Here is a 14663-nt window from a genome sequence, read left to right as displayed (position 1 = left end):
CCTGGAATAGAGCAAGGACTAATGGGAAAAAAAAAAAAAAACTGGCAAAATCAGGTAGTCTGTAGTTGAGTTAATAGTTTGGATGAATGTAGCATAGTTACAAAAGATGTTATCACTAGGAGAATGTTAAACGTACATTTGTAAAAAGCCTACTGGGTGACAGCACTATACTAAATTATAAATGTAGTGCATATATATAATATTCATATTATGCATAGTTCCTCAAGAGCTATTAAAAGAAATATGATTGCCCTTAGGTAATTAAACTATAAAAATGAGTCAGAGCAAAAAAATAAAAAAGAAAATCACCTTTAAATGATGCCTGTCCTCTAAATAATGCTGAATGTATACTCAGGCACTATTCTAACTTTGCATATATATATATATATATCACATTATTTAATCTTCCAGAAACCCCATGAACTAGATATTATTACTATTCATATTTTCTAACTTTCTAAAAAACATTTGGCTGCACTGGGTTTTTGTTGCAGCACGTGGGCTTTCTGTTGCCATGCGTGGGCTTCTCTTGTGGCACATAACCTCTGGAGCGCAGGGGCTCAGTAATTGCAGCATAAGGGCTTAGCTGCCTTGCAGCATGTGGCATCTAAGTTATCTGACCAGACATCAAACCTGTGTCCCCTGCATTAGAAGGTGATATCTTAACACCAGAGCCATCAGGGAAGTCCCCTCTAACTTTTTAAAGTTTGAAATTATTATAAATTCCAGGAAAGCTTCCAAGAAATATATATTCATCTTTTTAAGAAAATTTTTGCAATTTTTGGTTAGAACTTGACAAGGATCTTATTCCTAAATTCTTTTTCTTTCGCTTTCTCCCTTGTGGTTGGGTTATTTCCATTTGCATGCAAACATGTCTTAATATCATCTGTGTTAGAAAATAAATGATTAAGACAAATCTTTTACTTCCTCCTTAGCTGTTACACATTTCTTTGATCGCCTTCAGGACAAAACTTTTGAAGTTGTCCATGTTACCTGTCTCCTTTCTTCCCTTGAATTCGCTCCTCAACCCACTATCATCAGGCTATGTGAATATGACTCAACTGACATGGATTTTATGATTAAATAATTTTATTTTGCAAGGTTCTTACATGCCAGCTTTCCACTCGTCATTTAGTTGGATCTCTTACTTGTACTCACTGTTGGAACATTTCCTTCTCTGGGCTTCCTTGACATCACAAACTTCTGATTCTATCCTATCACAGTAGTTCCTCATTCCCAATCTCCATTGTTCCTCAGTCCTCTTCCCTGCCCTCCCCCCACCCCATCTCTCTGATGATCTCTAGATCCATGGCCTTGGATGCCTGCCATATGCTTATGACTCCCAAGTACATCCAGTTCTGACCTTTCCTCTCAGTTCCAGACTCATACATCCAATTGTCTACATGACATCTCTTCCTGGATAGCATCTCAAACTCAACATTTCCACAAGAGAATGGGAATGCTTAGTCGTGTCCTGCTATTTGTGGCTCCATGGACTGTAGCCCACCAGGCTCCTCTGCCCATGGGATTTCCCAGGTAAGAATACTGGAGTTAGCGCCATTTCCTCCTCCAGTGGGTCTTCCCAAGCCAGGGATCCAACCCGCTTCTCTTGCATCTCCCGCCTTGGCAGGCGGATTCTTTACTATTAGCATCACCTGGGAAGCCCTCTAACTACTGATTTCTGGCCTCTCCCCACTCCTACTCACTCTATCCAAATGTGGTCTTTCTCCCCATCTCAATGGCCCCACGACACACTCAGTCCAGAACAAGGGGCACTCATCCTCAATCCAGTCCTCTTGATGTCTCAGAGTCACCATACACAAGACCTGTTTGTGACATCTCCAATAGAACTCAAAGATGGTGCCTCTCCTTTGATTCCACTGAGGAACTCCAGTCAAAATTTCACTTATGTCTCACCAAGTCCCTGCAGCAGTCTCCCTGTTCTCAGGGCTTCACCATTCCTGTCACCCAGCTGTGTCTACCTGCCACTCAAGATTTCCACAAACTGTACTCCATGTAGACTTCTCATCTTCCTAACTTTCTTTTCCAAATAAAATAAAACCATTCACCCTCCTAAGGTCCATAGACCTACATTGCTTGACTTCTGCCGACCTCTATAACCTTGTCTCCTACCACTCTCCCCTTTATGTGTTTCTTCCTGCCATATCCCTCTGCCTAGAATATTTTCCCTCTGACTTCTCTGACAGGATAACACCTACGCATTTTCTCAAGCCTCAGCCCTGTGAAACTTTCCCAGACACCCTTCTCTGGTAGATTTGCTTAATTGCCCAATAATTGTCCCTTCTTTGGTCTAAACTTGATTTTACCTTAGGGCTTTTGCATTTCCTGTTCCTTCTGCCTGAAAGGCTCTTCCCCCTAGAAGTCCTACGGATGTTCCATTTTATCACTTATTTCTCAGTTCAAAATGTCGCTTCCTCTGAGTCCTTCCCTGACCACCTGATGAAAAGTAGTTGCATTGTATTCTTCTGTTCCCTGTCCCTTCCCTTGGTTTTATTGTTTATATGTCACTCAGCACGGCAACCCACTCTAGTGTTCTTGCCTGGAGAATCCCAAGGACGGCAGAGCCTGGTGGCCTGCTGTCTATAGGGTCGCACAGAGTCAGACACGACTGAAATGACTTAGCAGCAGCAGCAGCAGCATTATTTGTAATTATTTTATTCATTTATCTGTGTACATGTTTCTTTTCTGTATTCTTCCACCAAGATGTCTGCTCTGGTGAAGAGTTGACACACAGTTAACGAGTTTCATGGATAAAAATTTAAGGATAGTTTATTATGTGCCAGTTACTACATGAGGTGAGGGGGAATAACTCTGAATAAAATATTGCTCCCTGCTCATGACCTTTCAGTCTAGAAAAGGAAGAATGATATGTAACCAAAAGCAATCATCAGTTTAGTTCAGTCGCTCAGTCGTATCCGGCTCTTTGCGACCCCATGAACCGCAGCACGCCAGGCCTCCCTGTCCATCACCAACTCCCGGAGTTCACTCAGACTCATGTCCATCGAGTCCGTGATGCCATCCAGCCATGTCATCCTCGGTCGTCCCCTTCTCCTCCTGCCCCCAATCCCTCCCAGCATCAGAGTCTTTTCCAATGAGTCAACTCTTCGCACGAGGTGGCCAAAGTACTGGAGTTTCAGCTTTAGCATCGTTCCTTCCAAAGAAATCCCAGGGCTGATCTCCTTCAGAATGGACTGGTTGGATCTCCTTGCAGTCCAAGGGACTCTCAAGCGTCTTCTCCACCACCACAGTTCAAAAGCATCAATTCTTCGGCTCTCAGCCTTCTTCACACTCCAACTCTCACATCCATACATGACCACTGGAAAAGCCATAGCCTTGACTAGGCGGATCTTTGTTGGCAAAGTAATATCTCTGCTTTTGAATATGCTGTCTAGGTTGGTCATAACTTTTCTTCCAAGGAGTAAGCGTCTTTTAATTTCATGGCTGCAGTCACCATCTGCAGTGATTTTGGAGCCCCCCAAAATAAAGTCTGACATTACCATATAATAAGTTACATTGAAGTATGCAAAACTAGCTGTGGAGTGCAAAAGAAGAAATAAGCAATTAATGCTATCACCACAGAGGGCTGACTAAGAAGATTTAACAGAAGCGCAATTTGAACTGAGTCCTGAAAAATGAATAATAGTCACCTTTTAGTGAAGACATAAAAAGTATATTTCAGGCAGGGGGGTTAACTTACAAAAAAGAATGGAGAAAAAGAAAAAAAATTTAAAGGACAAGACACAAAATTGATCTATAGCTCAACGTCATCCAAATTATAATTCCAGAAGGATATTCTGTAGAACTCAACGAGCTGATTCCAAAACATATATGGAAACACAAAGGGCCTAGAATGCAAGACATATGGAAAAAAATTGAAGCATTTATATAATACTGCATGATTTCAAGACTTACTGTAAAGTTACAATAATAAATAAATTATAGTACTAGCATAAATATCAGCAAAGATCAATAGAACAGAATTGAGAGCCTCCAAATAAATCCTCACTTAGATGTCTGTTTGATTTTCGACAAAATACCAAAGCAATCTTATGGGAAAAAGACATTTTTTTTGACAAATGGTTCTTAAATAACTACATATCAATATGGAAAAAATGAATCTCAACGTCCATCTCACACTGTATACAAAAAAATAAATCAAGTTAGATTATGGATCTAAACATGAAAGGTAAAACCATAAAAGCTTTCAAAGAAAAAACAAGATAGGGAAGAGAAAAATGTTTCTTAGGATATGGCAAGCAATAACCATGAAGGAGAAACTCGATAAACAAGATTTCATGAAATTTAAACCTTCTGATTATTTAAAAATACCATTAAGAAAATAAATAGGTAAGCCACAGCCTAGAGAAACATTTTTAAAACTTACATCTGACAAAAGACTGGTAAGCAGGCTATATGAAAAACTCCTACGACTTAGTAATAAAAAGACAAAGATTTGAACAGATGCATCACAAAAGGAAGTGTGCAAGTGTACAATAAGCACATGAAAAAAGGCTCAATATCATCATTCGCTAGGGAAATGCAAATTAAACCACAATGAGATGTCACTACACACCCACCAGAATGGCTAAAATTAAAAAGACTGACAACACCAAATGTTGATGGGTGTGTGGAGCAATCACAACTCTCATACATTGGCAGAGAAGTGTAACATTGTACAACTACTTTGGAAAAGATTTGACTATTACTTATAAAGTTAAATGTATAATTACCATATGACCCAGTAATTCCACTAATTTTTACACAAAAGAAATGAAAACATATGTTTAAAGAAAGACTTGTATAGGAACATTCATAGTAGCTTTATTTGTAATAGACAAAACGAGAAAACAGCCCAGATGTCTGTCAATAAAAGAATGGATAATCATGTGATACATACATACTAAGGAACACTATTCAGCAGTAAAAAAGGAATCAACTGCTGATATACTTGGATACACTCAAAAACAGTACACTGGATGAGACAAGAGTATATTCTGCGTAATTCCATTTATAGGCAATTCTCTGACGGTAAGGACAAATCTCATCTCTGGTGGAAAAAATGTAAGCAGTAGAAGGCTGGGGCTGGAATTAACTGGGAACTAAGGCCTGAAGGAAGTTCTTGGAGTGATGATATAGTGAGATATCTCAATAGGGATTTATATTACACAACGTTAGTCAAAATTCAGTGAATGGCACACTTAATATTCACACATTTTACTGCATGTAAATTTTACTTCAGTAGGAAAATAAGAGGTCATAAACAAGTACTGATCTCTGGTGACTGAAAAGGCATGCAGTGTTTAGGGTGAAGACTACAGGTGACTATAATTTACTTTGATGGGTAAAGGGGTAAAGAGATGAGTAGATATATAAAAAAGAAGTACAATAAAACATTAATAATAAAGTCTAGATAGTGAGCATATGGGTGCTCACTGTAAAAGTCTTCAAACTCTTAAGCTTGAAAATATTACAAATGAAATATTGGGGAAAGGCAGGAAGATACTAAGGATATGGGGAATCCCAGACTATATTCAACAGCTGGAATGAGGGGTAGTTAGCAAAAGATGGTACAGAAAACACAAGAGTAGTGTAATTGTGACACCATTTCATGCCACGCTAAGGAGCTTGCATTCTATCCTGCGCCGTAATATTGCTCAATTGTTTCTGTACTCTCAAAGTTAGTATCTTTAGCTATGCCCTCATTAACCTTCATCTAGGATTTTGCAATGTATTTGTTTAGTTGAATTGTGTCTAATTGAATGTTAAGAAAGATGCACTTATATTCCCTGTGAGTTTCCATAATTTTTCCTGTTTCAATATCATTCAATGCTGAGATTTTTGTGTATATTCAGAAATTACTGTTTGAGTACATTTTCAGTTGCCAGTAATTTCTAAACTGTATTTTCTGTTTCTAGCCCTGAGTGCCTTTGTTTGAATTTTTCCCCAAATGAGCAAGTTTTACAAATGAACAATGAGAAACGAATTATCTTTGTTTTTCTCAGTATAAAGTATTCAAGTCAATGTTGAATATAAAGTATCGTAGTAAACACCAGGGGGTTGCATAAATTGTCTAATTGTAAAAATAGCCTCTGCCTCCAAGGTCTTGACAGTCAAAATTCCTATATTTTGTGAAACACAAAATCTTTAAAATGCATGCTTTGTTAGTTGGACAGGCATATATTTGTCAGATTCTGTGAGTCTTCCCGTTTCATTATTCTATTCACATTTGATAATGAGATAACTATTTGCAAAGGTGTAATGGTAGATGATATCATCAGTTTGAGCATGTTAAGTATTTTTACCATCTTTGGAGATAAGCAGCAGAGACTGAGAGCCTTATATTACCCAACAGCTTCCTCCCAAATGTAAACTCACCTCCACAAGATGTTTTTAAGAAAACGATTTTTTTTTTTTCAACTGTGCCATGGAATCCTAGCTCCTGGCCAGAGATTAAACCCCAGGATACAGCAGTGAAAGTGCTGAGTCCTAACCAGTGGACTGCCAGGGAAGTCCTGAAAATAGTTCTCTTTTTTAAAAAACAGATTTAATTAATTTATTTGGCTGCACCAAGTCTTAGTTGTGGCATGCAGGATCTTTAGTTGCAGCAAGTGGGATCTAGTTCTCTGACCAGGCATGGAACCTGGGCCCTGCATTGGGAGCACAGAGTCTTAGCCATTAGACCCCCAGGGAGGTCCCCTCAAAATAATTCTTAAAACACCATATTATTTATGTGCCAGATCTGAAGAAAGTGGGCTTAAAATTTTTTTTCTTTCTTACTTCTTTCAGAGTCTGTTTATATTTGGATGATTTTAAAAAATATGAGTATCCCTCAAGAGATTAAATCTAAACCTACTGAGCAAAACATCTATTTGTTCTTGAGAATCCTTTCAGTTTTTGCCACGCTTTGCATTCTTAGAATTTTGCTTAGTGCCTGGTATAAAATATATGGGCTTTCCAAGTGGCTCAGTGGTAAGGAATCTGCCTGCCAATGCAGGAGATGCAGGTTCGATCCCTAGGTGGGAAAGATCCCCTGGAGGAGGAAATGGTGACCCACTCCAGTATTCTTGCTTGAGAAATCCCATGGACAGAGAAACCTGGCGGGCTACAGTTAAAAAGTCAGATACAACTTAGCAACTTAACAACAGTAGTATAAAATATATAGACAGTAAATACTACTTGGAAAGATAAATGAATAAATAACAGCTGTGATACTAGAATATTAGAAAATGCAACTAATGACTATGAATCTAAATATTAAATTAAACAGCATAAAATCTCCTCTCAGCACTAAATCACAAAATATTAGGTACCCATGCATGTATCAAATTACCTTTTCATGAAATTACAAGACATGCATAGTGTTTTGTCTGTGAAACCATTATTGCAAAAATTAGTTTTATACTAGCTTCAGTTGGAAAAAGGAAGCATGAGGTCCAGTTAGTATACTCAATACTTCTATCAATAGACTGTTTCTATTATCAGGTAATTGGTAAATAGAAAATCTCTATGACAAGTATCTCTATGACTGGTGTACAATGATAATGGATGTTAACATCAAAGACAAATTTAAATCCAGAGTTGAATTCTAGGCAAAAGTTTAACACTCATGAATTTTGTACTTGGAGGTCTCCCCCGTGAGTCTTTCCTTCTCTTTCACTTCATAGAATCATGCATCCTTTAACTTTAGCAGATAGGTGAGTGTGCTCAGTTGCTCAGTCATGTCCCACCTGGCTGCTCTGTCCATGGGACTCTGTAGGCAAGAATATTGGAGTGGGTAGCCATTCCTTTCACCAGGGGATCTTCCCAATCCAGGAATCGAACCCAGGTCTCCTGCATTGCAGGTAGATTCTTTACCATCTGAATCACCAGGGAAACCCTACCTAGCAGATACTGGTTACATAATCAGTAACCAATTTCCTTGAATTTTCTGCCTATTAGAGTTCCACTTTTTTAGGTCTCTACCCTGGTGGCTCAGAGGCTAAAGCATCTGTCTGCAGTGCGGGAGACCTGGGTTCAATCCCTGGGTCAGGAAGATCCCCTGGAGAAGGAAATGGCAACCCACTCCAGTATTCTTGCCTGGAGAATCCCATGGGCGGAGGAGCCTGGTGGGCTACAGTCCATGGGGTCGCAAAGAGTCGGACACGACTGAGTGACTTCACTTTCACTTTCACTTTCCTCTTCCATGGTGCTACATTGCTTCAAGAGGTAGTGGTTCTACCTCTAGCTTAAGGAGCTAAATTCTGATTGATCCAAGGCAGTCATGGCATTCTCTTTCTCCTGACTGGAGATTTGATTTGTGACTAGAGATTTGATTTGTGCACCCATTTGTGACATAATTTTGACCAATACAGCATACTAGGGAAGTTTGTCTGGGGGGCTTCAGGAAAACGTTTGGCCATCCTACAATGACACAAGGAGAGACTGCCATCTTCCTTTAGATATTGTTGTTGTGACCTGGAATTGTCACAGCTGTTGGCTCAGACTGTAAAGAATCTGTCTGCAATGCTGAAGACCCGGATTCAGTTTCTGGGTTAGGAAGATCTCCTGGAGAAGGGAATGGCTACCCACTCCAGTATTCTTGCCTGGAGAATTCCATGGACAGGAGCCTGGTGGGCTACAGTCTACGGGGTCACGAAGAGTCAGACTAACACACACTATGCCCACACACAAGTTGCAGGTGAAGCCAACACACAGAGAAAGGCAAAGGCAAGAGATTACAGAGAAGTGAAGCTGAACTCTGTGTTTGTAGACTACCTGACTTTAAGATCAATTTTTCTGTAAAAGTAGTTTTACCAGTAACCTTGCTTCTGAGTACTGGATGTTCCCATGTTTTCCTTCGGTGTCACAAAGCCCTTCAATAGAAAGAATCCAGTCTACTTTCTACAGTGTTCCTCCTTCCCTATCTCACCACTTCTTCTAGTTCATTATTCATTAAAACTTTCATTATCTGACTGCCTTTATTTTCAGCTGGATTCCAAGGGAAAATCCATCTGATGCTAATATTCACTAGAATGTTTCCGGGAGATAACCAACCAGGTACTGAATGGTATTAAGTTGAGAATGACTGGGCCCCTTGGAGTGTCCCATATTCTCAATGCAGAACTTGTCAGCTGAAATAAAACTTGGATTGATCCAAGATTAGAAATCTGACAAAATGAAGAGTATTTCAGGCAATGTGGGGTGATATCTAAAGTTAGCTATTAACTCATTCTTCCTGAGGCTATCAACTTATTTATAATTCCATAAAACCATATCAACTCATTTATAATTTTATGTGGATTTTATTAACTCTAAATCTTGGAAAGCTGATCATCTATGAATGATATACAGATATTTGACTTACATTCTCAACCTGGTCTGGAAGATGAGAATTTAATATGTATGTGCTTAATAATTAATATAAAACCTTTCCTTAAAGTCTTTCTGTTAGGGCAAAAATATGCAAAATCAATTACATTAGAAGGGAAGAAAATTATTTTCTTAAAAGGAATGCCTTAGCATATCATTTTGTATAGTTCACCCTAAGGGTGGATTGTGAAGAGTAAGGCTTATTGATGGTGTGTGATTTTTTTACTCTCAAGATGGCCTGTAAATCTAAACGATTTCATTCAAATGAGGCTAGATAGCCCCATGGTCACATGATGGACTCTCAAACATAATTGGCGCCACTTAATAGAATGGTGGTTAGTACTGCAGTCTGAGAAAGGAGAACATGTGACTAAGGATCAATTTCACCTCATCACAACTGACCGATTTTTTTTTTTTTTTCAAATCAGATTCTTCAGGGGATGCTTTGAAAACCTCAGGTCAAGTGACAGAGAAGCTGAGAAATGCTTGTATGAGCATTTATGATGAAAGGATGAAAGGAGCTATTTTAAAAGTTGATTAAAAAAGAAAAGGCTGATCCTTTCATCATGGGATATTCCAGGCATCTGCTATGAGTGAAGGCAAATAGGAAATTTTTTTTTTTCAGACCCAACTGTGGTAGGTCTACTACTCCACCAGGGATAGAGAGCCATGAAAATGGGATTATTAGTCACTATGTACCAGCATTTGACATAGTAACTGGTACAGAGGAAATGTCCAGTTGTCACTTACTGGAAAAGTGTTAAGTGTTAGTCACTCAGTTGTGTGCGACTCTTTGTGACCCCATGGACTGTAGCCCACCAGACTCATGGAATTCTCCAGGCAAGAATACTGGAGTGGGTAGTCATTCCCTTCTCCAGGGGATCTTTCTGACCCAGGGATCAAACCCAGGTTTCCCACATTGGGGGCAGATTCTTTGCCATCTGAGCTACCAGGGAAGCCCTGCTTTTTATTAGGCTCTGATAAATAAATGTATATAGTACTATTCAGGGACTAGGTACTATTCAGATACAATGATAAATAAAATAGGGCTTCTGTTCTTGGAAGAAAGACTAAAGAGTTTCAAAACAATAATCAAGACAGGAACCAAGTCACTTTGGGGGCCCAAAGCAGAAAGAAAGTAAATGCCTGGGGGAGCTTGAAGCTTCTCCATAAAGTCTAACAGTGTTACTGTCAATGTGCACTTACTGAATGCCTACTGTGGGCCAGTGGAAAGACATGGGATGCTTACACAGGCATAAGAAGGCTGGGTTGGGACAATGGCCAAAGGTTCAGTGTAATTGTAGCTTAGCCTATCTCTGGAATCCATGGGGATGTGGAGGAAAGGACCGGTGGCAGGAGAATAAAGGTAGAAGCTGGAATGAGCCATCAGGATTTCAAGGAGAGGGACGGACACAATTAAATCCTGTTTTGGAAAGTGTTTCACATGAAGAATGAATTAGTGGAGAGAGAGATTAAAAGCAGAAGAGCCAGTTAGGAGGTCTTTTTAATAACTCCTAGGAGGGAACTAAAATCATTGCCAGCGAGAAAGAAAAAAATACAGAATCCAGAACTTTTAAAATAAAATGACAGAAGTACTATCAGGAGGACCAGGTGAATGATTATTTGTGGAGGGAGAAAGGGGATTGTTGAGGATTATTCCTAGGAGATACATAAATGATTTCTTCCCATAAAAACTCCTGTCTTTATGGATGTCCCTAAATCACCAAAGAGAGAACAGCATAATGAAAGCAGTACTTTATTAATAATTTATTAATAATAATAGGTAACAGATTGCAGACATGGTAGGGTACTGAGAACAGAAGAAAAGATCCTCATTAAGCTCACAAAGTGAATAGTATTAAACACAACATTCCCTGAAATTCAGCACTATTTATTATTATTAACTTTACCGTAGATGTTATCAATAGTAATAAATAGTAATTGTTTAAAATAAACCTCAACTGTACACAAGTAACTGGAAGAAACATAATGATTTAAATTATGCCTCTAGGTCTTCAATTAGAATTTTTCTCCTTGATTTTCAACTCTTGCCTTGAGTTTTCTGACTTAATCTTCACATATTTGGCCCCAAAGTCATATCAATGAGCATTACTAGTCATGTTTAAAAAGAAAAGGAAATAGCTAAGTCATCTGTTTTCACTTTTGATGCTGCATAGGTCTAGACAGGATGAATTTGTTTTAACAGAGTTTTGGGCTAGTAGACCATTCTGCCCTTGGAAATGTGATTTTTCAGTTGAGAATATGGTATTCTAGTATTGTCAGTGTTAAGAATGACTCAAGTTCTTTATAACTATTCGCCTATTGATATTAATAGAAACAACAATAGTATAAACATATGGTATGTTATAGTTTTAAAATGACTTTACATTTCTTATTTAACTTAGACATTTGATGTAGATAGGGAAGATAAAATTAGGTTCTTTAAAATGAAATTTAAAAGACGCTTGCTCCTTGGAAGAAAAGCTATCACAAACCTAGGCTGAGTATTCAAAAGCAGAGACATTACTTTGCCAACAAAGTTCCATGCAGTCAAAGCTATGGTTTTTCCAGTAGTCAGGTACAGATGTGAGAGTTGGACCATAAAGAAGGCTGCGTGCTCAAGAATTGATGCTTTTGAACTGTGATGCTGCAAAAGACTCTTCAGAGTCCTTTAAACAGCAAGGAGAGCCAACAAGTCAATCATAAAGGAAATCAACCCTGAATATTCATTGGAAAGATTGATGCTGAAGCTGAAGCTCCAATATTTTGGTCACCTGATGTGAAGAGCTGACTCATTGGAAAAGATCCCGATGCTGGAAAAGACTGAGGGCAGGAGGAGAAGGGGGTGACTGAGGATGAGATGGCTGGATGGCATCACTGAGTCAATGGACATGAGTTTGAGTGAACTCTGGAAGATTGTGAAGGACAGGGAAGCCTGGTGTGCTGCAGTCCATGGGGTCTCAAAAATTCAGACACAACTTTGTGACTGAGCAACAATAGTGTTTCCAGCTGTGGTTTACTCATTCTCATTGCAATGAAATATTTTCACTGAATAAGTATCCCACAACTTATTTATCCATTTACTGTTGATGGAAATTTGGATTGTTTTCAGGTTTTTGGCTAATGCAAATAATGCTTCTATGAACTTTCTTGAATATGTGTCCAGAAGTGCACATGTACACAGGTTAGGGTAAATGTATCTGGTAGTGAAATTGTTTAGTCACAAAATATGTACTCACTTGTTTAGCCACTAAGTCATGTCCAACTCCTTTGCAACCTCATGAACTATAGCCTGCCAGGCTTCTCTGTCCATGAGATTTCCCAGGCAAAAACACTGGAGTGACTTGCCATTTCCTTCCCAACCCAGGAATTGAACCTGTGTCTCCTGCATTAGCAGAGGGATGCTTTACCACTGAGCCACCAGGGAAGCCTGATGTACTTCTTCAGTTCAGTCGCTCAGTCGTGTCCAACTCTTTGCGACCCCATGAATCGCAGCACGCCAGGCCTCCCTGTCCATCATCAACTCCCGGAGTTCACTCAGCCTCATGTCCATCGAGTCAGTGATGTCATCCAGCCATCTCGTCCTCTGTTGTCCCCTTTTCCTCCTGCCCCCAATCCCTCCCAGCATCAGAGTCTTTTCCAATCAGTCAACTCTTCGTATGAGGTGGCCAAAGTACTGGAGTTTCAGCTTTAGCATCATTCCTTCCAAAGAAATCCCAGGACTGATCTCCTTCAGAATGGACTGGTTGGATCTCCTGTACATGTTAGATAATGCCAAATCATTTTTCGTTCGATTATACCAACTTATACCTCTGTCAACAGCATATAAATGTTCTTGTTTTCCTTACTATTCACTATCACATTGCTATGGTTGGTCTTTAATTTTGCCCTTTTTTATGGGTGTGTAGAACTATCTCACTCTAATTTGCATTTCTTTGATTATTAGCAATGGAATTGAACACTATTTCCATTGTGTTTATTGCTATTTGGATATCTTTGCTTGTGAAGTGTCTGTTGAAATTCCATGTCCATTTTTTTCTTGGATTATCTTTCTTATTGATTTGGTAGGTGTTCTTAATGTATTTTGGATATGTTATTTGCCATTTATTTACATCACAGCTTGTTCTTTCCTGGGTTTTGGCTCCTTTTTTTACTTTCTTCTTGATGTTTTCTGATAAAAAGTCCTTACTTTTAATGTAGTCTAATGTATCAGTGTCTCCCTTTATGGCTATTGATTTTGTTTTGTTTGTTTTATAAGAGCTCTTTACCTACCTCCAAAAACATGAAGCATTTGTAGATAAAGAAATGGAGATGTAGAAAGATGGGGTGGTCTGCCAAACTTGAATTCAGATATTCTGATATCAAATTCTGCTTAATCTCCATTACAATGATGCTAATATCAATCTTTAAATTAATAATGTTTCATTTTAGAAAAATATTTATTTATTTAGCTGCATTGGGTCTTAGGTGTGGCATGCAGAATCTTAGTCGCATCACGAGGGATCTTTCTTTCATTGCAGTGCACAGACTCTCTGGTTGTGGTGAATGGGCTCAGTACTTGAGACTTGTGGGCTCTCTACTTGTGGCAAATACCCATTTCTAAATGCAAAATTACTTGTATTTATTTTAGGCACAGATCTTTCCTCATTGCATAAGACAGTATAACATTTCACGAGTATGGAAGAGCAGTGATGGTACTTAGGGATAAAAATCCATCAAGCTCCCACTAGTCCCTCCACGCCCTCAGCCAGGAGTGGGAGGATATTTTTCAAACATTTCTGACTGTGATGCTTATAGAGCATTTTTTCAGCTGATTAAAATTCCCATACTTCTTCTAGACCCATACGTCCTCTGTCCTACACATCCAAGACCAGGTAAAATACAGTGTAATAGGAGACTTAAGTTTGTAAAGAGTATATACACTAAGCCAATAAACTGGCTCAAAAATTTTGGAGTAGCGAAGGTTATTGAACATTATAGAGAAGGATATATTATATATATATATATTATATAAAGCAGTACCCCAGTGTGTTCCCAGTTGAATATGACTCTGCCTAAGTTTCCATAGGGATGTACAGATACATATGATATCATCTGTGCTAACAAAGATTCCACCAGATTTGAGAAGCATCCAGAGTTCCTTGTTAATACTCTGGCAACTTCCCCCAAACTTCTAAAAACTCTAGTCGCATTCCTGCTTGCTCACTGGGAGCAGGTGACTGATACAAATCAACTCCATTACATCTCTAACATACAACAGTGTTAATTATATTTGTCATGCTGTACATTACCTC

Source organism: Capra hircus, chromosome 5, assembly GCF_001704415.2.
Source record: "Capra hircus breed San Clemente chromosome 5, ASM170441v1, whole genome shotgun sequence".
Classification (NCBI taxonomy): Eukaryota; Metazoa; Chordata; class Mammalia; order Artiodactyla; family Bovidae; genus Capra; species Capra hircus.
This window is presented reverse-complemented; position numbering follows the sequence as displayed.